We start from the raw sequence: 23,622 nt of genomic DNA, 5'->3' as shown, positions 1-23,622 counted from the left end.
TTCTTTCCACAGTGACTTTAACGAGAACACAAACAAACAAACACCGCCGGTTATTAAAAAAGAAAAACCTATAAATTGATGCCATTTCCGTTTTACAAATCCATTCTTTTATTTACTTTTGGAAATGGACGTTGCTACTACTCCTCGAAAATAAGCAGCTATGATTGGCTAACGAAGTCTACTCCAGCAGGGGCTACTTATTGACAAAGTAATCGCTTATTTTGGCAAGAAACTTCTAATTCTACAGGAAATAAATTACACATAGACTAATAATAAGAGTAGACCGAGCTATGGCACCCCTTTTGCTGCTCATAAACCAAACCATGTGACTGGTGGATATCCTAGCAACAGCGGGCGTTAATCGTAGCAGACGATCAACGCCAACGCGAAATAAAATAAATAGAATTTATGGAACACGGAAGAATGATCTTTTATGGAGTCCGATTTGTAAATTTGTTATTCTAAGTTGTAAATATTTTGTTAATATAGTGAGTTTTTCGTTTAGATAGTATTGTGCATTTTCTTAGTCAATTTCAATAACTCTCTAAGCAATAAAAGATGCAAGCGACCAAGAAGAATCAGCAAATGGTAAGATTTTTACCTACAGTTTCAATTTAAGATACCGATTAGTACATTTTTGCGTTAACGCAAAACGTTTACGCCATTTCGTTCATGCCAACGCTGACAGCTCCAAATGAAATAAAAGTTACCGAAAACTGATCAAAAACTATTACTAATGTCAAAATAATGCATAACTAAAAGAAAATCAGTTCAATCTCTGCACCTGGAAGTTTTTTTTAATGAAAACACATTGTCGTAAAATACATGTCGAGTGCCAAACTGTAGATAATGCTGCCATCTAGCAACCATGCTGCCAAAGTCTTCGCCAAGCCCTTCCACTAGTCACATGATACATCTATGAATCAATTTTCTTCATCAGCAAGAATGAGAAAGCTCGGTCTACTCTTATTATTAGTCTATGAAATTACATGACGAATTATACACTTGAGTAATATTGTCGGTTGCCATTTTTTCTTGCGTGCAGAGAAATATGCTCGGAATCAATGTTACAAAAGCTTTGAGGCTTTGTCGTAAGCAAAAGCATTTTAAATGTTTCCTTTTTTATTATTCTTAAGAAATGCTGATGTGTATGAGAATTTTGTGGGATCGTTATTGCTATAAGGACTCCCCTTGGATTTATTTTTTTCCTTTTTTTGGGAGGGGGGAGAATGTACTAGTACTAGTTCTCATGGGTTTTTGAACTAGTATTCCATAGAGTCCCTACGGAGATTTTTAGAGGACGGAAGGCGTTAAGAGCTATGTATTGGAGAGCTATGTATTCTTAGAAATAACTGCTGTCTATATACTCTAATGGAGACTTTCAGAGAATGTTTTTTTATACATAATATAGCTTGAGTTCTTGAGTATTAAATGTCCTCATTCACAGGGGTACCCGCCTATGGCATTTTTAGGGGCGGGTGCTTCTAAGGGTATTTTTCTCATTCGGGGGGACTCTTGCTCGGAGAGGGCTGTTTTTTTGCGATATTGAGGAGATTTGCCCTTGCCCATCGGGGATGAGCACCCCTGTCATTCAAATGAAACTTTTCAGGGACTATACTGTCATTAATTTGATGCGTCGCTTAAATAGGAACGTTGACGTTATTTAGGAAGGAATATAAGCGGAAAGAGAGTTCATGGTGCACAGGCTGCTTTAATTAGGATTTTAAGGGGGTAGTTTTAAGTGATATGTTTATCCTCTATTTAGAGGGACTCTCTTTATGGAGGGGGTACTCCGGTCATAGACGCTTATATGGCGGAAAGTGAGGGCTCAAGCCCCCCTTAGAAATCACAGGTGTCCCCTTAAGGGCAAGGGCGTACCCCTCTCAATATTGCGTCCACCCAATGAGAAAAATACCCCTCAATTCACCCCTCCCTCCAGGTGGACACCCTCGGAAATCAGAACTTCCTTGATTTTAGTACTTTTTCTTTGCAAAAATGTATTCATGTAGCTAGAGCAAAGAGTTCTATAATGATGAACAAGATTTCACCATTTTAAAAACATAAACAAAGGCGTAAAGCAGAATTCGGGCCGTGGTAGCCTGATCGGTAGGGCATTGGACTCGGGGCCGGAGGGGCTCGGGTTCGATCCCCGCTGGTCGAAGACCCACCGTCGTCATTAAAGGGGACTGGGCGACGTTAAATATGCTCGTGGTCTCAATGTCCTCCAAGTGAAACGATACCTCTGGGGGTGCTAGTACTAGGTAGCTATTAGCTCTTGGACTAGTTCTAAATTCTCATTAACTGTTCGATCCGGTGATGGTGCTGCCATCTATCGGTATATAAAATAATGGAGGCAAGGCACTAGTATGCAGACCTCGACATAAATACAGTTGTAGTCAATTGTGACTCTTGAATAGAAATAGAAAATAGAAAGCAGAATTAAAATCTTTTAGTCGACTCGAACTCAATACAATGTTTTGTATTCTGCCACTCTAATTTTTCCCCTCACTGGAACATGGAACTGTTGCCAGATTCAGTCTCTACCCTATTATAGAACTCTATGAGCTAGAGAAATGTTATGTAACATTTCTTTAGCTAAATGAGTAAGTTATTAAAAATGTCAAATTTTAATAACTCTAACCTGTACAGAAATCGGTTTCCACGGGGAAAATATATCCTGCTACACCATGCGGAAAATATCTAGGCCCTCTCCTCTTAAAATTTTGTTTATGGGCGCCCATTTTCCGGGATCAATATGATATATCAATATTCTCCGGGGTTAAATATGGAGTCAGGACATCGCTCATGAGAAAGATTTAGGCACCATGATACTACTAAACTGTTGTCTTCATTCCAAGATCGTCACTTTTAGGGATCAGGAGGTGTCGACTGCCCCTCCCCCCATTAGAAAGTTTTTTACCAATGTCGACTGCCATACTTTATCTTAATGAAGATTGGCACGGTTGACGCTATTCCGAAACTGTTGACTTTTTCTTGTTCAGCATCATTTCTAGTATTTCTTCAGGAGAGAAAGCCGACACTGCATGTTTCTGTTTCTGACTTTGTATGCATATCGCGCGTCAGCATTATGTTAACGTCATATGTTCCTAAGCATGAATATCTTGCTTTGTAACCATATTTCTGATCTACAAAGAGACAGCTTTTTGAACGATATAGTTATAAATACCCTACTGTATATATGCACAATGGGAGCAGGGGATCATGAGCATAGCCGTGTCCAAGAGGAGGGTTTCAGGGGTTAAACCCCTCCCATTGGGGAAAAAATAATCAACCAAAAGAAAATTTATAACTGACTTTTATAGCTTTAATGTGAAAGTTTGTGTGCAACGTTTCAAAAAACCCTTTCTCTCTGTAGTTTTTCTGTAATTTAAGAATGTTAGAGCTTTACCAGCTGAAATAACATTTTGGAAAAACTATTATGGCTAAACCACTGAATGATTTGTCAACACAAAGCATTAACAGCGTTAATATTGCTTTAAAAGGTTATGATGAATGCGGTATATGTTGCAGCTATAAAGATGCATTGATTGTATTTAGTAATGTAATTTGCATCTACCATAAGCTCTTTCTTGTTTAGTTTATTAAGCATTCCCTAGTAGCACAAAAAACCGAACGACGTAGAAAAACTTTCAAAACCAATATAGAACTATATTTTCACCGACGTCGAACTACTTAAAAACTTGCCACTTCCGTTACGTTCACGAATATCGGCCCTGAACATTCAGGAATAACGGTCCTGAATATTCAGAAATAACGGTTCTAAAACCGATCGACGTAGAAAAATTTTCAGAAACTACATAGAACTATATTTTTACCCGACGTGGAACTACGTAAAAACTTGCCACTTCCGTTATGTTCACGAATATCGGCCCTGAACATTCAGGAATAACGGTGCCGAATATTCAGAAATAACGGTTCTAAAAACCGATCGACGTAGAAAAAGTTTCAAAAACTACATAGAACTAGATTTTCACCGACGTCGAACTACGTAAAAACTTACCACTTCCGTTACATCCACGAATATCGGCCTTGAACATTCAGGAGTAACGGTTCTATATCGTCACCCCAATTGCTATAAGGCGACGTCATTTTTTCCAATTTTTTTAGATACAATAATTTATAAATAAAGAGTTTTTACACTTCTTTCAAAACATATTCATCAAAATAGAGGTTCATTTTATTAAGAGAGAAGGTTTTGTACTATTGCTCGGCACAAGCATGCAATTTCATACATCAGATGCATTTGTGTTCAAGATACATGAAGCTTAAGCATTTTCCCGATTTTATTCATGTGAAACCGTGCTTTCTATTTACGTACTTAAAGTACAATGAAATATTAAGAAAAAATCCTTTAAAAAAGGGAGAAAATAAACTTTTTAACTCAATATTGAAAGAAAATTAGCCTTTTTCTAAAATTCTTAAACGAAAAAACAAGTAAATTGAAACTTAATAAATGATAATAAATAAACTAGGATTAAATAAGACGGTTAAAATCTTTCACGCTTTGTAACTATGATGGCTTCTGCATTTTGCAGTATAATACAGCAAAAATTTCAGAAATAATTTCTGCTTAACATTTTTTGTCAGTAAATAAAAAGTAGTAAAAATAAAGCTTTCTTACAGTAAAAAAAGTCAACCTTCAAATTCCAATAAATATAAAATAATCATTAAATATATTTTACTTATTATGCATAAATCACCATAATATACCTATAAATGACATCTTCAATAAAACAATAACCACATCAGTAAGAGTATACTTATGTTTTTTCTAAGCATGAGACTATAAACTGAAATTGTACTTTTTCAGGAATACTTTTTAGTAGTAATTTTTAAAAGCATTAACAGAGGAATGAGGAATTGAGGCTTTTAGATTTTCTTTCATGCAAGGCATAAAATTACTTAGTAGTTTCTCAGTTTTTGGGAATAAAGTTGTTATTCAAGAGTCAAAGACTACTCGTAGCAAAATAAAGAGTAGAAGCAAAACTATTTCTTAAAATATTTATTAAAAACGAATTAAACAGAACTGGTTTACATAGTATATACAGGAAACACTGCATCAGCTGTAAATATATGAAGTCAATTAAACACACTAAGGTAAAGACCGGAGCAACAAAATCTAATCATCCATTCACCATGGAGAATTGGGATTGTTCGCAGCACTCAATCCTTTCCACACTGAAGTCTTCAGAATACTTAACCAAATCTTGTTTTCACGTATTGAAATAGCATAGGGAGCACCAGCTAAAAAACATATAAGAATTAAAAACATTAAACATTTTTTACTGTACAAAATAATAAACCATCAATTTTTGGCTATTTTGTGATAGATTATGGAAAAGACATGGAGAATTATTTTTCCTACTTATCGATAACTTACAGTCGACTGTATACCAAGTAAGAACAATCTGTTTTTAGACAGTCACAGGGGAGAATTGAATTAGTCATGTTGATTGTACCAGTAATGTAATGTTAAAATTGCAAAAAATGCACTTTACTTTGAAATAGTATGAATGGCTCAGCCAAGGAGTTTTGGAGTCGAACCTCCCAAATAGAACGCAATGTTAAAGATCCCCCCTTAATCGAATAATTTCCCCCAATAATTAAATAATATTGATTAGCTTTTGTTAATATTTTTGTTGAGAAAAATTTTGAACTGACTAGATCTAGATCTTTTGAACTATCTAGATATAAGCTAAGAACAGCTATTGACGTAAAAATGTAAAACAATAATTTTCGCTATCAATAGGAGAGGAAACATTCATTTTCCATCAAAATAACTCTTCTAATCCACCTAATTTATTTTGTCGTTGAGAAATATACACGTTTCAGACAGTAATAAATTGATAAATACAGTACGCTCTTGGTGTCACGAAATCGAAGGAACAGTAAAATATATATACATAGGCAGAGTTTTCGACATAACAAAGTCATAATCATAATAAAATACTATTCTAAAAATTAGTCATGATCACTAAAAATAAGTGTAAATATGTAACGAAAAAAAGTCTTAGTTGAGAATAACAATTGAAATTTTTTAAATGAGTCAAAATTAGAGAAAAAAGAATGCTCTAGTGAAGTAGCAAAACATAATAATTATCACGACTAAACTTAGCAAAGATTTCGAATACCAAATTGCAGAATGGTTTCAAATGAGATTCAAGCGCCCCAACACAAAAAAAGGTGCTCAAAAGATTGCACTATTCCTTGTGTCTCTAAAGGGGTCCCCGTTCATCTCCCCTTTTATGGAGGTGAAAATAGAGTCAAAAGGTCCAACCAAATGGTGTGAAAAGTTTTAGGTACGTACGTTTTTTAGGCTTCTCTGCAGGCTTGGCAAAGTATCGGACACTACGGTAAAAACCCTGGTTTTTACCGTCCTGTCCAAAACTATATTTATAGAAAAATTTTAGTTTGTGACAAAACATCAAAAACAAAATAAAATGTGTCAAAGAAATGTTTTACACTGAACATTTATTCAATGTGAACATTCAACTTATTTATGCAGCTGATTTTAATCTAATTACATAGAAGTTAAATTCTTGATTAAAATTTTAATTTTTATGCATTAATTATTTATTTTTTTTGATAAAGTAATCAAATTTCCCTATGTTTATACATGTGCAAATGAAAGTGGGGTTGGCAAGGTTTATAATGCCCTGTTCAAAACCCTTGTGTCCAAAATTACTTTCTGAGAAAATATGACAGAATAAAATGTGTCAAAATTATGTTTTTTTTTCTTTTTTTTTTTTGACTATTTAATATATTTATTCAACGTGAACATTCAAGTATAAATATATATGTATTTATACAACTGATTTTAATCTAATTATGTAGAAATTAAATTCTTCATTAAAAATTTCAATTTGTATGCATGTTTTTTTCCCAGCCATAAACCAAATTTTTTGACATTTGTGCATGTGTACAAAAGAAAATGTTCAAAATATTAGTGAAATAATCGACTTAAATGCAAAATTTTTTACAGTTATAGGATGTATTATACATCAAAGGTATGAACCAAAAAAAGGATATTCACAAGCAGGGGCGGCAAATAGGGGGGTCAAGAGGGGGCGGTCGCACCCCCAAATTTTTTAAGCAGAATGATAGAAAATGGGTGAATTCAATTTATGTAAATCGGAAATCAATGTTCATTTTAAAAAATCTCGCTGGTTCTCAGTAAATATTTGATGAAACTCGACGCATTCCCAGACTAGAAAAAGTGTTTTTCGTTATTTGGATGATGACTTAAATTCATGAAGTATTTTCCGGCCTTTTCAGAACATAGAAAAGTGATAGAGAACCATGGTTAATTTTAACTAAAGAAGACATTTCCTCATTTTGGCTAAATATTTCATACTTGTGTGCCCACTGTAACGATGGCATGTTCAATATGAGTGGCTCGTGCAAAGTGGTGTGGCTGCATGGTTTTCACAAGAAAAGTCCTTGATATTATTCAATAAATTTTATGCTCATTTTTTAAGTGTATATTTATTTGATGAGTGTTTATCTTTTTCTTCTGCTAGAAACACGTTTCAGCTGCTCAATGCATTATATGCTTTCATAGAAACTTCTTAAAAATGCATATGATTATTGAATTTAAAAAAAAAAACATATCAACAAATATCTTTTATGGCGCTCTATAAGTATACAATCTCGGAGTGACAGAATATGGTCTTCACGAGTTAAAACCATAAAATTATTTCTCTATAACTTCAAAGCAGTGATTTGACGATTGGAAGATTTATTGCAAAACAATTCTTTCAATGGTGAAAAAGCTCATGCCCTTTACCATGTATGACTTTGTTTGAATTTTTATTCAATTTGTTTGTATTGAGGAAAGTTTTTGAAAAATGCTTTACTCTATCAAAACATCTTCAATCCACTACCCTTAATTTTCAGACTATTCAAACCACAGTTCCATCTACAATTGATCTGTGCAGCATACTACCATAGTTCAATCTACAATTGAAACTGAAACTAGATTTTATATAGATGCATATTTCAATCAATCGTGAAACCTTTCAAAAAATTCTTCCTCCGAGCCAATTTTAAAAAGGTGCGAAAAAAAAAAGTGACGAAAACCCACACACACGATGTAAAGTCAAACATTGTTTTCTTAATATTTTGTATGAAGTAATCAATTCAGTTTCGAATGAAATTAACACAAGATTTGATGATATTTTTTTTTCTGTATGGTTGGCTCTATATTATCTGGATTGGATGTTGAAAACAAAAAATAAAATGTTTCAATTTTGAGTAAAATTTTTAGCACAAGGCAAGAAAAATTACAAGCAATATACCGACAGACCGGTTATCACATCCAGAGACTGCAGTTTTGTCCTTGTTATGGACTCATCAGTCTGGAATAGTGAATAACAGAGCTGGATGCAGAAGACATCTCATTGAAGCTGAGAGCGCCTATGAGACTAGATTATTCAGTGATGTAAAATTAAGCCCTTCACAATTTTTGAAGTTGCCTGGGTGATTTTAAGAGCAAGATATAAAAAGTGTTTTCATACATAACTTTGTTACTTCAATTATTTTTTGATTTTTCCTATCAGCTCAGCTAGTAGAGAAAGATTTCTTTGTCTCGGGAGGTTAGAGAATTATTTTCGAAACACAATGGGCAAAAAAAATTTCTATTTAGTTGTATTGGTAAAACAGCACGACACTGGGCACTGACAGATTACAGTCGACGCTCATTATAACGACCACACATTATAAAGACCGTCCCATTATAACGACCAGTGGTAAAAGTCCCAACTTTGTTCCTATGAACTCTATGTTAATTTGCTTTCATTATAACGACCTTTTTGTATCGTCGAATCCAATACAGCGACCGAATTCAGCGGACGCTATTTCTGGTGATTTTTCCAATAAACAAATTTGTAGCTTGAAATGACCTTGATTATTGTTTACGGATATCTGCCTGAAGTTTTCAATGTCAAATCCAACTTTGAGAGGGTTGGAGGGATTCAGAGTTTACCATTCACCACTGCTAGCACAGAAAAAATAATGGGAGGAAAAATCGAGAAATTTCCAGATTCCTAAGAAAAGGGAGTTGACAGATGTGTTGGTAGTTTGGGGTTTGAATCTGGTGGTTTTTAAAATTTGGGGTTCTCGAGGGACTTTTAAATGTTTCTTTGAAAAGCAAGAAAAACACAATTTATCACCTATATCTGAAACAGAAAATAATATTTTGCAAAAATCACTTCTGTCAAAAAGGCAAACATCTGTCTGGTTTTATCTTCAGAAAATGTTGTGGTAGTAGTAGTAGTAGTAGCAGATTTGTAAGTGTGTAACATTTTCCTCCCTATATTTTCTACTTTAAAATTTGTTTAATATTCTGTCATAATATTTTGCACACGATTTTTCTAAAATAATCCTATGATAAAAATAATTTGGGCAATTAACTGGAATGTTTAAAAAAGTACCATTTTTTTCGGAACAGCGGGGCATGCATGATAACCGTGTATATTTTTTAAAATTATACCTCTTATAACGACCACTCGTTATAAAGACCTTTTTCTCTGGGACGGAGATGGTCGTTATATCGAGCGTCGACTGTAGTAACACGATTTCCTGCTCTTCCGAATTCGAAAAATCATGCACTAAAACTTTCCCAAGAGGTATAAAAACTTGAGTATCGAGATGTTTTGTGCGATAACGTATTAGGAAATGAATCAAAATTTTAATTGTTTCCAAACACAAATTTTTATTCATAGTAAACCGATTTTATGACCACTCCCTGTTAGATAATGTAGTAATACAAAAAAGGCAATTATAGAAAATATGAAATTTTTATATTATTAAATAGATTTTTGGTATAAACAAAATTTATATAAAAATACCTTCGATTTAAAAATAAAAGCAAATAAATCATTTTTTTAAGCAAATAAAACGTTAAAAGCAGAAATATGCAGGAACACTGCAGACACATGTTTTGGCATTACAAGGAATATCTTTTTCAATCCACAAAATGTGAGCTTATGTGTTAAAAATATCCGACAAAAGTCGGATATTTTTGTAGGATGTCTTTACATTCATTAGCTCACTTTATGCACTACTGAAAGAGACCTTCCTTGCAACGCAGAAGCACAGGTCTGCAGGATTTCTGCACATTTGTGTTTTAACACTTTATTTGCTTTAAAAAATTATTTACGTTTGGCAACTAGAACTATAATAGGTTGATATAATTTGTTTTAATTCTAACTTGGTTAATCATACCTTTTATTTATTTGCTTTCTTCTAATTTTAAAAAATAACATTTTTGTAAAATTTTTGACACAAGCAAAAGTTTTTAAATGATGCATAATTAAATTTCAGACGAAGTTTTGTTTTAAAAACTATTATGTGGACATGGAGGTCTATACTACAGTTCCAATGAGTTCAAAATTCATCATGTGTTTGTCTGTGGTTCTTAAAGTATATTTGATATTCAGTATTCGGCCAGGTAGTGACAGGTCGAGTATGCGGCACTCGGCCAAAGTGCTCGTCTCTAATAGGGAGAATTCTCATGAACATACAAACACTGGCACACTTAAATACAAGATGATTCTTTTGAATAGTTCATTGATAGTTAAGAATCGAGTGAAAACTGATAACATTAAAAAATTTCATGATAACAACAAGTGATTATTTGAACATGCAAATGAATAGAGAAAATTGGGACTGAGGGATTTTGATAACAGCAATAAAGGATTGATAACATTGACCCCAATCATATAAGGCAGAGACTACTGTACATTTTCTATAATATGATTTCTTACCATTTTTGTCCGGGTCTGCAGCAACATTATTGCTTGTTGAGTATATCCCAAAACTAACTTTCCTGCAGATTTTTCAAACACTAACTAGGTAACAAATCTGTAATAGAAAAAGAAAAATGAATGCAAACAGCAGAACTATCCATAAACTAAACACACACACACAAAAGGGGGTAGGTACTTTACATAAATTAGACAAACATCAAAGTTAGAAATCAATAAAAATCCTACTGGTCCTTCGGACTAGTCAACATGAAAATGTACTAGTCTGCAGACAACATCATTGGTCCGCTTTAAATTTAACCAATAAATATGTCTGTACGTAAAATTATTTACGCTTTAGGATTGCATTTATTAAGTAATCTTTACTAATAATGAAACTGAAAGTCTGTATTTGGATCTCTGTCTATTACGCGTATAGCACCTAGACTATTTGGCCGATTTCCATGTAATTCGGCAAACACTTCAAAGCGATTTTTTCAAAATTCGATTTTGTTCTTTTTCTATTCCAATTTTAAGAACATTTTACCAAGCAAATTATCATAACATGGACAAACAATTGCCAACAATATGTGCCAAGGGGTGAGCAAATTAACATAGCAAATTGACGAGGAATTCATCATCCATCATTTGTAAATATACAGGCGAACCAAATGACCTTTTAATTTTCTACGACGTGCAAAGCCGTCCGGGTACCACTAGTTTTAAATATAACTTTCTTATTTTTAACTAATTGATTTAACATTAAATAAAGCACTACATTCAAAAATTTTTGTTTGGCAATAAACATTTAAATTTTAAACAGCCAAGTGTTATGTATGAAAACTAATTTCATTAATCAACCCTTAAAATGGGCTACCAAAAATTTGATAATTTAATTTTGCCATTTTTACTTAGTTTCAAATGCTGAATAAAATGTGGATGATTCATATAAATTATGTACTTGTACATCGATTTGAAAAAAAAAGTCAATGAATGGTTTGGCTAATAATTAGTTCAGGCATCAACTAGGCTTATATGCTTTTGAATTTTTTCTAGCAAAGTGTGATCATAAATTGCCAGGCGCTGGTGGTACTGAGGACCACCGAATTTTTTTTTTTTGGTTGGATGCAGGTTTCACTTGTCTGGGACCAGTGGACCAGCCATAATTTTGAACGCTGAACATTTTGCACTATTAACAACAAAATGAACTAATTTCATACACAAAATAAGTGAAACTAGAAACATTTTTTAGTGTTCAAAACCTAAAAGCCCTTGCACTGAAATACAAAAACAAAATTTTGAGCAGCAAAGGTAAACACACTTTCAATCGATATCTAATATTTGAATTGAAACACTGACATATGCATTTTAGACCAGAAAAACAACTCCTTTTTTTTCCCAATAATAGTGAAATCCTTTTCCTCATTTAGTAAAAAGGGACCCTTGTCGAAGTGTACCAATAAAGTTATTTCATCCACCCCAGATCAATATAAAATGCATTGGATTAAAATGAAACTGAGAAACTAATTCCTAATCCTAAGTAGAAAGGGGAAGTCTGCAAAAATTATTTGCATCTTAAAATGCTAATCAAGAAAATGCATTTGAACAAAGTACTTCAAAAGAACTTACAGGACCAAAATAGTTTGGAACATAAAACCATCTTAGATGCATAGGAAATAATATTATTTGTACATTATTTGCTAACAAATCTTATGCAAACATTACTTAATAAATTTATCTCTGCCATAAACAATAAAACAAATATCAAAGCAAGTGTATAAATTAAAATCTTAAGGGGTAAGAAAAGAACTGAAATTATTGGGGGGGGGGGATGCTACCTCAATTTTTAAAAGCTGGAAAATAAAAATAACATGGAATAAGATCAACTTAAGTTCAACACACATTCCAAATACTCAACTCACAATAAGAAGAAATAGCGTTGTAAATAATACAAAAATCAGCCAAAAACTACAGAATCATAGCATTTTATATTTTGTAACTTTGCTTGTAATGTTACTTACTTAAATTGTAGTGCAAAATGATGTTTCAATATGCTGAATCCAACTTATCAATGGCGATGTTTCTTTCACAAAGTTGCCATGCCGTTTGCCGCCATACAAATACAGAATGAAAGTAGCGTCATCATGATCACGTGACATCCGGTTCCGTAAGTGGTCTTGGTTAAAGTTATACAGATTCACGTCGAAATTGGTCAAAAAACGTTTTTCGATTTTTGCAATTTTTTCTATTTTACTACTGATTTCTATACAAATAAGAATATCGCTATATTTTCGTATAATAAAATGACATATTGATTTCAAACGTAAAAATAAGCAGTAAAAACTTCGAGGCATTTCTTTTAGTGATTGTTTCGATATCTACAGCTTCAAAGTTTTTTTTTTCTTTTAATAAACTGCCAATGAAAATATACCAAAGCAAAAGTATATTTATTTTCCTCATTTGATTTAAAACAGCTTAAATGTGAAATTTTTAAAAAAATGTCGAAATAAAAACATATTTCGGCACAGAACTATGTTTAGAAAACCATATGGGGATTATTTTATAGATTGATGTCGAAGTATGTCGGTGTCACAATATTTTCTTTCGACATTAAACGACTTTTTTCGACGTTCGCAAAATTTTTCTATTTTTCTCCTAAATTGCGTATTTATAAGAAAATTACGAAATAAACGCTTTTAATTATGGCTAACTATTTTTAAAAAATCGAAACAAGAAGTAAAAACCACTTTTTATATAAAGCCAGTGAAAAAAATATACTTCGACATAGTTCTATATTTTAAAAACTGTATCCGTTATCAATCGGGATTCAAAACGTCGATCTATGTCGGTCCTACGTCGTTCTATATTTTTGTGCTACTAGGGTTATTCCAGAATATGAAACCTAATGTATGTGCTACATTATAAAAAAATCTGTGGGCAGTTTTTAATACTAATTGCAACATACTGCGTAATAAACATAAATAGGTTTGATTTAAAAAGAAACAAACAAGGTTAGATTGAAAAGAAGATGTAAAATGAAGGAATACTGCTGCTATTTGCGCAGCCAAAAATATTCTTCTGGGGCGGGGGTGGGGGATGGTACAGTAGTCCTTACAGGTCTATAAATGCCATACTGGAATTAGTAATTTAACATAAAATCAAAGTTGGTAGTGAATTAAACTCTTACTCCCCCCATCCCGCTTTAAAACCCCTCCCTTTATGAAAACCTGGACACGGGCCTGATCATGAGGGTTCTCGGTTCCAGGCCTGGATCTGCGTACCTGCAGACCCCGCGGTGCAGAAGGGGCCCAACGTCCCAAGAAATTGGAGAAAAAACTGAAAAAAAAAGTAAAAAACTACACAAATATACTACTAGGGGAAGGGCCCTACAGATTTTATGAGGCATGTTATGTTTCAGATTCTTCCACCCTTCTTTAATGACAAGCAGACAAATTACACAAAATACTTTCAATATCTTGCCCCAATGTCTCGTAAGTTCTACCATTATCCTGCTTCGCACTGTTCCTTCAATGTTCTACGTAATATGCCTTTAAAGATGTCTTAACAAGCTTCTATGTTTTGATCTAAAGAAGCTCTAAACATCTCTATATGGAGTAAAATTGCTTAACACTTTTTCATCAGGGATGTGTAAAGAGGTTTCAGAAGGTATAAAAATTGCTTAACTAAAAAATGCTCAGTAAAAATTAAGGAATCATTTTAACTTGAAAAAGATATGCTTAAAGTAAAAGAAACTTTAAGCATATCTTTTTCAAGAAAAGTCTTTTATTGCTTTTTGGTCCCTGATTATTTCTTTTTTTCGGATTCATTATTTATCCTCTTGAGGTTAGCAATTGCAGCAAATCTAACTTGGTCAGTAGTTTACCTATTTCCTGACCTACGATTTCCCTGTTTGTGGGTGTACATACCTTTTTTCATCACTTGAAAAAAAACTTATACTTTCTTTTCACTCCTATCATTTCGGTTTTCTAAGGAATCACAGTTTTAAGAAAGATAGCAACCAAAGAACAGTACTAATCCAGAGAACAAAGCGAAATGGCTTTTAACTTGAATGACCTTTAACCATGAACTTTAATGTTCATCTTAACATGCCAAACCTGTGAATTTCATCCTTTAACTCTTCTTCCAAGAAAGTGCGCGAAATGACTGTCCTTTGGTTAATCTTCCTGGAAAGCCTATTCGTGGAACGCATTTACTGCCTCCTCAGCTCTTGGAGACAATTCCTCTGTTTCTGAGTTGAAGAAAATGTTTTTGTTTGCTGCTTTGAAGATCATTGGGATTTGAATCCGAAAATGATAGCATAACCGGAATTCGAGACGATAGAGGTTTTTGTTGGTCTGATCTCGTGTGTGTCATAGGTCATAGTCAAAACTACCTTTGCTAACCAGAGTATCCATTGCAATCACATTGATTCTTCAGCCAGTATTTACTGCGTATTCTTTTGGAAACGTACAGTCTGTTTAAAGTAGTACATTCTAAGTGAAAGTTGTTGCATAATGAAACGAACAAGACCGATAACAAGCTTTTTTCAACTCAAAGAAAAAAATTAAAATGACGAAAAGGATTGCTCTAAAAAGAGAAAGTTAACGTCGTCTGAAGAAAACGAAATACAGTCTGCAAAGCAGCGTCAGTCCCTTTGGACCCTTCTGAAGGTAATTTTATTTTAATTCAAAAGAAACACTGCATAGCATTACATGAATAAAATGTTTAAAAACGAGATGAATCTAGATTATTTCTATTAGCTTGGTTCGGATTAAAAAGTAGAAAATAAAAAAGACTTCTGTTTATAATACCCGAAAATTGCTGTTGCTCTCTCAAATAGATATTTATGTAAATTCTAAAGCAGCTAAAAAATTAAAAATAAATATCTTTATAGATTGAAAGTCAAACATCCAGTTTACAGGCGAAAATGGAAGTATCTATTACCTTTCAGGGATGTCAGCTTTTGTAGATGTGTGTTAGCCTCTAAATTAAGCAGTCACACTGAAATGAACGGAACACGCTCATCAGATATTTGATTTCCCCCTGATTTGGATAGACTGGTTTTGACAAGACGTTGCTAGAAAATTTCACTTTAAATTAAATGGAGGGAAAAGAAAAAAAAGTTGAATTTTCCATAATATTAAAAAAATAAAAAATTCTTTGCTTTTGTTTTGTTTGACACAAGTATCGGAATTGGGGCACCCCATTTCAAAGTATGTAAGATTCACCTCCCTCTTATTTTTTTAATACTAAAAAAATTTACACACACACACACACACACATATATATATATATACCGTATTTTCGGGATTAAGCGCCGCGGCGCATACAAGAAAAAAAGTTTCAAAAATGTGGATGCGGCGCATATAATGGGAGCGGCGGGTATAGTGTTTTTTTTTTTTTTCCCCGATCAAGTTTTAAAAAAAATCCGAGTTTGCAAAAAAGTTGAACATTTTACCAATAGATGGCGCCACACTTTTCCCTTTCGTTTTGCGAAATGAGCGACAAGCAAAGCAAAGAGGGGTAGCCATGAGGGGAGGTGAGTCAGCGATTGCTGGTGTTGCACCATAGAGAGAAACGCTAAACCACGTGAGCGCTGAATGACGTGAGCGGCGAGGAAGCCTCATCGAAGCGAAGGGGGACGGAGGGTCAAGGAAAGGAGCTTGTTAGCAAGACTAGCAGGGGAGGGGGGTGGAACTTCCAGTTTTCTAAAGGGGAATCACCCCTTTCAACAAAGTGGGTTGCTCGGGGTGGTCAAGTGACCTACTAATTGAAAACTTGTTTCTCCGTCTCCCATCCCCAATTTTATTCACTCACATCGTCGCTTTTGCTGTCGTTCGTGCGTTCTTTTCTTTCTTAAAGTTTTTACATCGAGTTTCATCTGAAATGGCTCCTACTAAACGACTTAAGAGTTACACTGCAGCTTTCAAGTTGGAAGTTATCGCTAAGGCTGAAGCGATCGGAAATCGTCCTGCTGCCCGGGAATTCGGAATTGATGAAAGATGTGTTCGGCGTTGGAGGTCCGAAAAATCAACGATCGAAGCGATGCCGAAGACAAAACGTGCCCGACGAGGAAGATCAGCTCACTGGCCGGATTTAGAACGGGACCTGAAGAAGTGGGTAGTGGAGCAGAGAGCTAAAGGAATTTCCGTTTCGACTGTCCGGATTCGAATAGAAGCCAGGTGCATCGCTGCTAATTTGAATATTTCCAACTTCAAAGGCAACGCGAATTGGTGCTTCAGATTCATGAAGCGGAATCATTTGTCCGTCAGGCAGCGAACAACTGTGGGGCAGAGTCTTCCAGCTGATTGGATGGAGCAGAAAAAAAAGTTTTTAGACTACGTCGAGAAGCTGAAGAAAGAAAACAACTTTCAGCCTCATCAGCTTATCAACATGGACGAAGTCCCTTTGACTTTCGACTGCCCTCCCAACAGGACTGTCACATCTACCGGTGAGAAGAGCGTCGCCATTACAACCACGGGGCATGAAAAAACATCATTCACGTGTGTTTTGGCTTGCACGGCTAGCGGAGAGAAGCTGAAGCCTATGCTGATTTTTAAGCGGAAAACGGTCCCGAAGGAGTCTTTCCCGTCCACCGTTGTCATCCGCTGCAACGAGAAGGGGTGGATGAATGAGGCCCTGATGTCAGACTGGTTTAACGAAGTTTGGAGAAAAAGGAAAGGCGCTTTTTTCCAACCAAGTGGAATGTTGATTATGGACTCCATGGCGGCGCACAAGACCGACCCTGTGAAGGAAGCGGCGCGGCAATGTTTGGCGTCCCTGGCCATCATACCAGGTGGGCTTACAAAAAAGTTGCAGCCCTTGGATTTGGCCCCCAATCACAGTTTTAAGAGCCACATGCGTCAACAATGGGAGTCCTGGATGGTGAACGGACTGCACGAATACACGAAAGGCGGCAACCTGAAGAAAGCGTCGTTCGCGGAAGTGGCGAAGTGGGTAGCTGCAGCTTGGAATGCGGTAAAGCCGAGCACCATAATTTCCGGCTTCACCGAGGCGGAGATCATTCCCCGAGTCCCGGATGTTGCTGCGGAGGACGATGGCTCCGATGACGAGGAAAACAGCCCGGAGCTCGATGCAGACTTTCTAGGACTATTTGCGTCCGACAGCGAGGACAGCGATTTCGAAGGATTTTGAATCGCCGATCCATAGTGGATGCGACCCACTGAAAAAAGCGTGCTTATAGTGGCGCCGACCACTTAAAAAAACGTGGAGCGCCATGAGGAGAAGGGTCCGCGTCCCGCGCTCTGGATAACCAACCAATGTCTCCTCCCAAAGTACGAAAATTTTAATTATAGTAATAATAATATAGTTATGTTAATTATATTCTTTTAAATTTTATTTTCATTTTATTGCAAGTTTCTGAACGTCTAAATTGCGCTTTTAAGTTGCGTTAAGTTGGATGCGGCGCTTATAGCGGGCGCGGCGCTTATAATGGGTGCGGCGCGTACATTAATTTTTTTTTTCCGGCGACGATAATTTTCGATGCGGCGCTTATACTGGGTGCGGCGCTTAATCCCGAAAATACGGTATATATATATATATATATATATATATAAGAACCCCCCCCCGAAAGTCGGGTCTAGCTACGCCTCTGATGTCATGGTTCATCACAGTGATTAGTTTTGCATATATTTAGGTTACATGGAATTTTTTTTCTAAGTCAGAGAATTTTGTCAAAAAAAAAAAAAAATCTGAAAAATATTTTTTGGCAAGTTTAAGCAGCATTTTTCAAAGAAGTGTTTCCTGGTTAGCATTTTTTTTTTTATGATCATTAAACATTCATGTACTGTACAGTTTAACTTAAAGTGCATATTGCAATCAGAATTTTTGAGTAAAATATTATTAAAAACTTTTAGAGGAGAGGCCCCACTTACACTGTAAAATTTCGCTATAAGAAGTCCCCACACTATGGGGTAAATGGGTTCCCCCGTAACAGTGAGGATTTGAAAATCAAAAGCAACTCTGATGAAATATTTGTATTGGTGAAATACAAGACAACTATGATGACTTAGTAGGAATTGATAGTTCAGCTACAAAAGCTGGTGATTAGTTCTTTGTGAAACTTACCTGATAGAAAACCATCAAGATTTATATGGGTTGAATGTTGATAAGGGTTCTTCTTCATTAGCCAACTTTACATAGACACAGTCATTTAGTGTTTCCAATTTCTTTTTCCGCTCATAGTTATGGCAAATTTGCCAAAATTGAGCTTAATCAAATGTATTACGTTCGTTCAACACACCTTTTCTCAAAAGGGGTCCTACTTACCCCTAGTAACCCTAAATGTATATACAGTAAATTCACAAAGTTGTTTTCTATGCATGTTTCACTTTAACTTTGAAATTAAAGGCAAAAAAAGGAGAAACACAGTTGAAAACATATGTTGTTTCAAGGAATGTAATGGTGTCGGACATAAAAATTTTTTTACGTCCGACACCTAGATTTTAGAAAAAAATATTCACTTGTTACAAAATGAAAATAGGTTACATCAATGAGATTGAAAATCTTACTTTGTACCCAAAAATACATGTATGTAGCTTTAAAATTATTGGCTCAGCATAATTAACTGCGCATTTTAGTGTCGGAAATAGAACACTTAACGTACCCCAGCAAATTCTTTTACAAATCAAAATAAATTATATTTTTATACATTTTTGCCACATCACCAGCAACACATTGTGTCTTTAAATGGTTATTCGTCTCAATTCCTAATATTAGTATGTATTTTTTGGAAAAAACAGAATTTCTTCGAGAGGTACCAAATATGGTTTGAAAATACTCAAAATGTTGACCTTATTTCAACCTCCTGTAACTTATTTATAAATGAAGTGATCAAATTTTAGACAGGCATTTCAAAATATACAACTCTTTACCTTTAAAATGACACCTTATTTGTTTAGAAATTTTAATTTTGAAAATTTGATCATCTGGTTGACCTTATCATGGAATTGACCTTTATCTTTTTTTTTTTTTTTTGAAGATAGCTTTTCGATTGTTTTATTCTTTTTCATATGGGGGATGCTGCAGCGGGATTTCCCGTTTGTTCTAGATGGGTAGTTAGTTTTTAACACTTAATATCTTAGGACGATTTTTATCCTTTGAGTATGACTGAAGGAACAAACCATACAATCTATGAAGATCTTTCAAGTAGGCGAGAAAAAATAGTTAATAAAACAACGCCTCAGTGGGCATTAGATAAATCAAGTTGTAATAAATACATGCATTCTGACACCAAGCATCTTAAAAACAATTTTCTTTTACATATTTTTTCAAGAAAACGGTTCAAACACTTGATAGTTTATTGAAATATTTTAACTTTTCGATTTACAAAGTTTGAACAGAACAACGTCTGTCGGGTCCTCTAGTTATACAATAAATAGCAAATGTTGATAGCCACGGAAACCAAATTCTAGTGATTTTGCAACTCTAATTATTAGTCAGAAATAGTCTTTTATTTATTTTTTAAAAAGTTAATTTGCAAATTAATTATGACAGAAACAGAAAAATATTTTGTTCTGGAAATAACAGACTGATACATCAGACAGAACGAGATGTTTTCTGCTTCTCTCATATTTAATTTTCTCAGTCGTCAAAATTACTATAAACCAGTTTTCATGGCAATCATCATCCGTTATACATTGTTGAACGAGCTTTTCTCGTACACGACAGGCAGTATTTCATGCTAATATTTTCATCCTTATCTCAAAGAATATCAATAAATAAAAAATTTTTTTTTAAGGAAAAAAGTTCTTTCTAGTGGTACTAATGAAAAGAGCGATGCAAGGTGTCAAACTTGAGCTACAGCGCTTTAAAAAGAGGCTATTTTTTACTAGAACGATTTTGATAGCCCCTTTGGACTACAATATCTTTTAGAAAATCAATATTTATGATCTTCAACTGTAACCCATTAAAAACATGATAGTGACAATACAATTACAAAATAAGAGCTTTTGACTCTTTTTTTGTTCATTAAAGAAATTTGTTCACTCCGTTCTGTTAAGACCTTTGCATGCGTGCCACACGAAAATCAGTGAACTCACAAAAATACTAGAACGTATAGACAACCCAAAGTACTTTAAGCCCCTAAAATTTCTGACTTCTAGTGTGATAAAATTTTCAGTAACCTTAGCTTAAATATTGCAATTCATTACGACAGAGAGTTTCGAGCTCATTTTTTCATCCTTATCTGACAGAACACCATCAAAAAGAAAAACTTTTTTTGAAAAGAAAAATATGTTCTTTCTAATGGCCTTAATGAAAAGGAAATGCAAGGTGACAAACTTGAGCTACAGCTCTTTGAAAATAGGCAATTTTTCACTTGAATGTTTTTGATAGCCACTTTGGATGACAATATATTATAGAAAATAGATATTTAAGCTTTGCAGCTGCAACAAATTGAAAACAATTTTTTTCACTACAGAATTATGAAGTACGTCTTTGAATTATTTTTGTTCATGTTATATGACAACCTAAAATTCAGGAAAAGATTTCCCCACCGCAATTGTTTACCAGTTTACATTCATGCTACACACAAAATCAACCCACAATAATATTTTAATGCATTAACGTACTTCAAGTCAACAAAATTTCAGGATTCCAGTGTGATAAAAATTTTTGCAATCTTAGGCTAAAGATAGGACAGAAAGCTAATCCGCCATATTTTATCACTTTTTTGGGAGATCCTAGATTCTCAGCATTTGGATCTTGGAAGCTAAAAATTTGCAAAAGTTAGTTTCAAAGGCATCTACAACGCCTCTTTAAAATTTCATCCGATTCGGAGATGATTTGAAAAATTAGGTCAGTTGATGTAGAAGAGGGTCCTCCCGAAAAAACCGGGCGGGTTTTTCGACGTGGGCCCAGTTTTATGAACTCAAGTTTGCTAACAACATTTCATACTTAAAACGGGTTTGTTCAGAGTTTTATCATGTATCATATGCTATTTTAATTTCAGGTGAAAACTTATGAGATGAACAACATTTTCTGCTTCAGTTTTCAAATTCTCTATCTAGTCGAAAATCAATTTTGAGCTAAGTCTAAAATGGATTCTTAATGACTGTTCAATTTTGTAAAACAGCCTTCTCTAGATAGAGACCGTTTTATGAATTTTGCATAACTCACAAGCTTCTTGCTCAAGCCTTTGTATATTTTTCAACTTCTTATGCACCATTGATTCCCTATTCCTTTTGCTAGCAGGGAAACACAACACTAATCACCGTAATGTTTTGATTTGTAACCTTTAGTTGTTTTTATTACAAGGCTGCGTCAACATTTCCATTTGTTTTAAAACCTCATCATCGAGTTCAACAGGGCAACTCATTTCGTCAGTCGACCACAGCAATCACTTGAATCAGCTTCTTCAATTGGATTCCAGATTATCATCCAATACTGTTTTTTTTTCTGGCAGAGAGTTCATCTTCGTAAAAACTAATTTGCATCATCGGCATCAATTAATTATATTTCTGCATCTTCGACCATGGCATTTGGCAGCTATGTGGCAAAGTTGTTGTTGTTGTTGTTTTTGGTCAACCTTATTTTTGGACTTCGGTCTTAACACATATTACTAATCCTAATAAGGTATCTTATAGACATATAAGGATTGTGAAGGATCCCCCCCTCCCAACTCTAAGAAGTTGAGTTCTTGCTTCGCTACTGATATCTCCCTCCAAAAATGTCAAACATAGAAGTCTATCATCTCAGATTTATGTTCTGAGTGAAGATGTTCTATTCTTCACTCAGAACATAACTTGTAACATTGATATCAATTTCTGTTTTACGAGCAAAAGCATTCTAACTCATTGGGGTCTTTTCTTTCAAAACCAGATGAATTATAGGGATTTAACTGTTCAACCCTCTCTCAGAAGTTTTAAGTCAATCCTGGAATGGATTTTTTTTATTCATATAACATATGAGGGTTGTACTACCCAGCTCCCTCAGATAAATTCTGGATATGCTAGAGACTTCAAAGTTCATTCATTTTGCAGTCTTTCAAATAAAATCTTTCATGCATATTGTGAATAAATGCTCAAAATAGTGCAAATTCTTTAATAACATGTAAGTATATTAGGTTCTCTACAATTAAATAATGTTGTATTAACTACTAAAGATGCAAATTATATTACACAACGCAACTACACTATGCACATTCATAGCTACAACTCTCCTGCTTTTCTGAAATGCCAAATTCAACATAACCTCCTTAAGAAGCAGTATTTCCACAGTGAATGCTTTGCAAACACAGTTCTTCCACCAATGATTACCTAAAATATTTCATTTGGTAAAAAGGGGGCAGTCATAAATTGCAGCAAAAGAAAATATTTTTGGAAACAGCACAGTAACAAATATTAACATGTACATTTCATTTTGATTTGTACTATTTTTTTTCCTTAATGGGAGGAGATTTATCTCTAAAACTCTCCCTTTGGACACGACTTGGTAAAAAAATTTTTCGACTTTAACTGTACAGTAGTTCTGCAGTTAGATAGCCTATTAGCTTTCAATTTCAATGTTTAATTCAGTGCCAAGTGTGCAAACAGATTGCAATTTTAATCCTTCTATTATTATTTATAAGGTATATAGAAATGTTCTGGTTTCTACATGAAGCACTGCCCCTTTCCACAAGGGCTATACAGTGAAACCTGTGTATAACAATACTGTCTATAAAAATAAACCTGCCTACAACGATATTTTCCTTGGTCCTCACAAAATGTCAGCATAAATAATCAAACTGTCTATAACGATAACCTGTCTCCAACGATACTTTTTTAGGTCCCAACAGTATCGTTGTAGACAGGTTTTAATGTATACCAATTTTCAATCACATACAAATGTCAAAAAC

General features: G+C 34.4%; 1 long non-coding RNA gene across 1 annotated transcript; it reads right to left on the bottom strand.

Moving 5' to 3' along the window:
- Positions 1-5,053: 5,053 nt before the first annotated feature.
- On the bottom strand, positions 5,054-12,919 carry LOC129224403 (uncharacterized). The gene is made up of 3 exons (XR_008580687.1): positions 12,788-12,919; positions 10,788-10,884; positions 5,054-5,265 (listed from the first exon to the last, which is right to left on the bottom strand). It is a non-coding gene; the product is annotated as an uncharacterized LOC129224403 (long non-coding RNA).
- Positions 12,920-23,622: the final 10,703 nt, after the last annotated feature.

This window comes from Uloborus diversus, chromosome 6 (assembly GCF_026930045.1).
Source record: "Uloborus diversus isolate 005 chromosome 6, Udiv.v.3.1, whole genome shotgun sequence".
In the NCBI taxonomy this organism is placed as follows: Eukaryota; Metazoa; Arthropoda; class Arachnida; order Araneae; family Uloboridae; genus Uloborus; species Uloborus diversus.
Note: the sequence above shows the minus strand (reverse complement) of the source record. Positions and strands in the feature narration are given on the sequence as shown.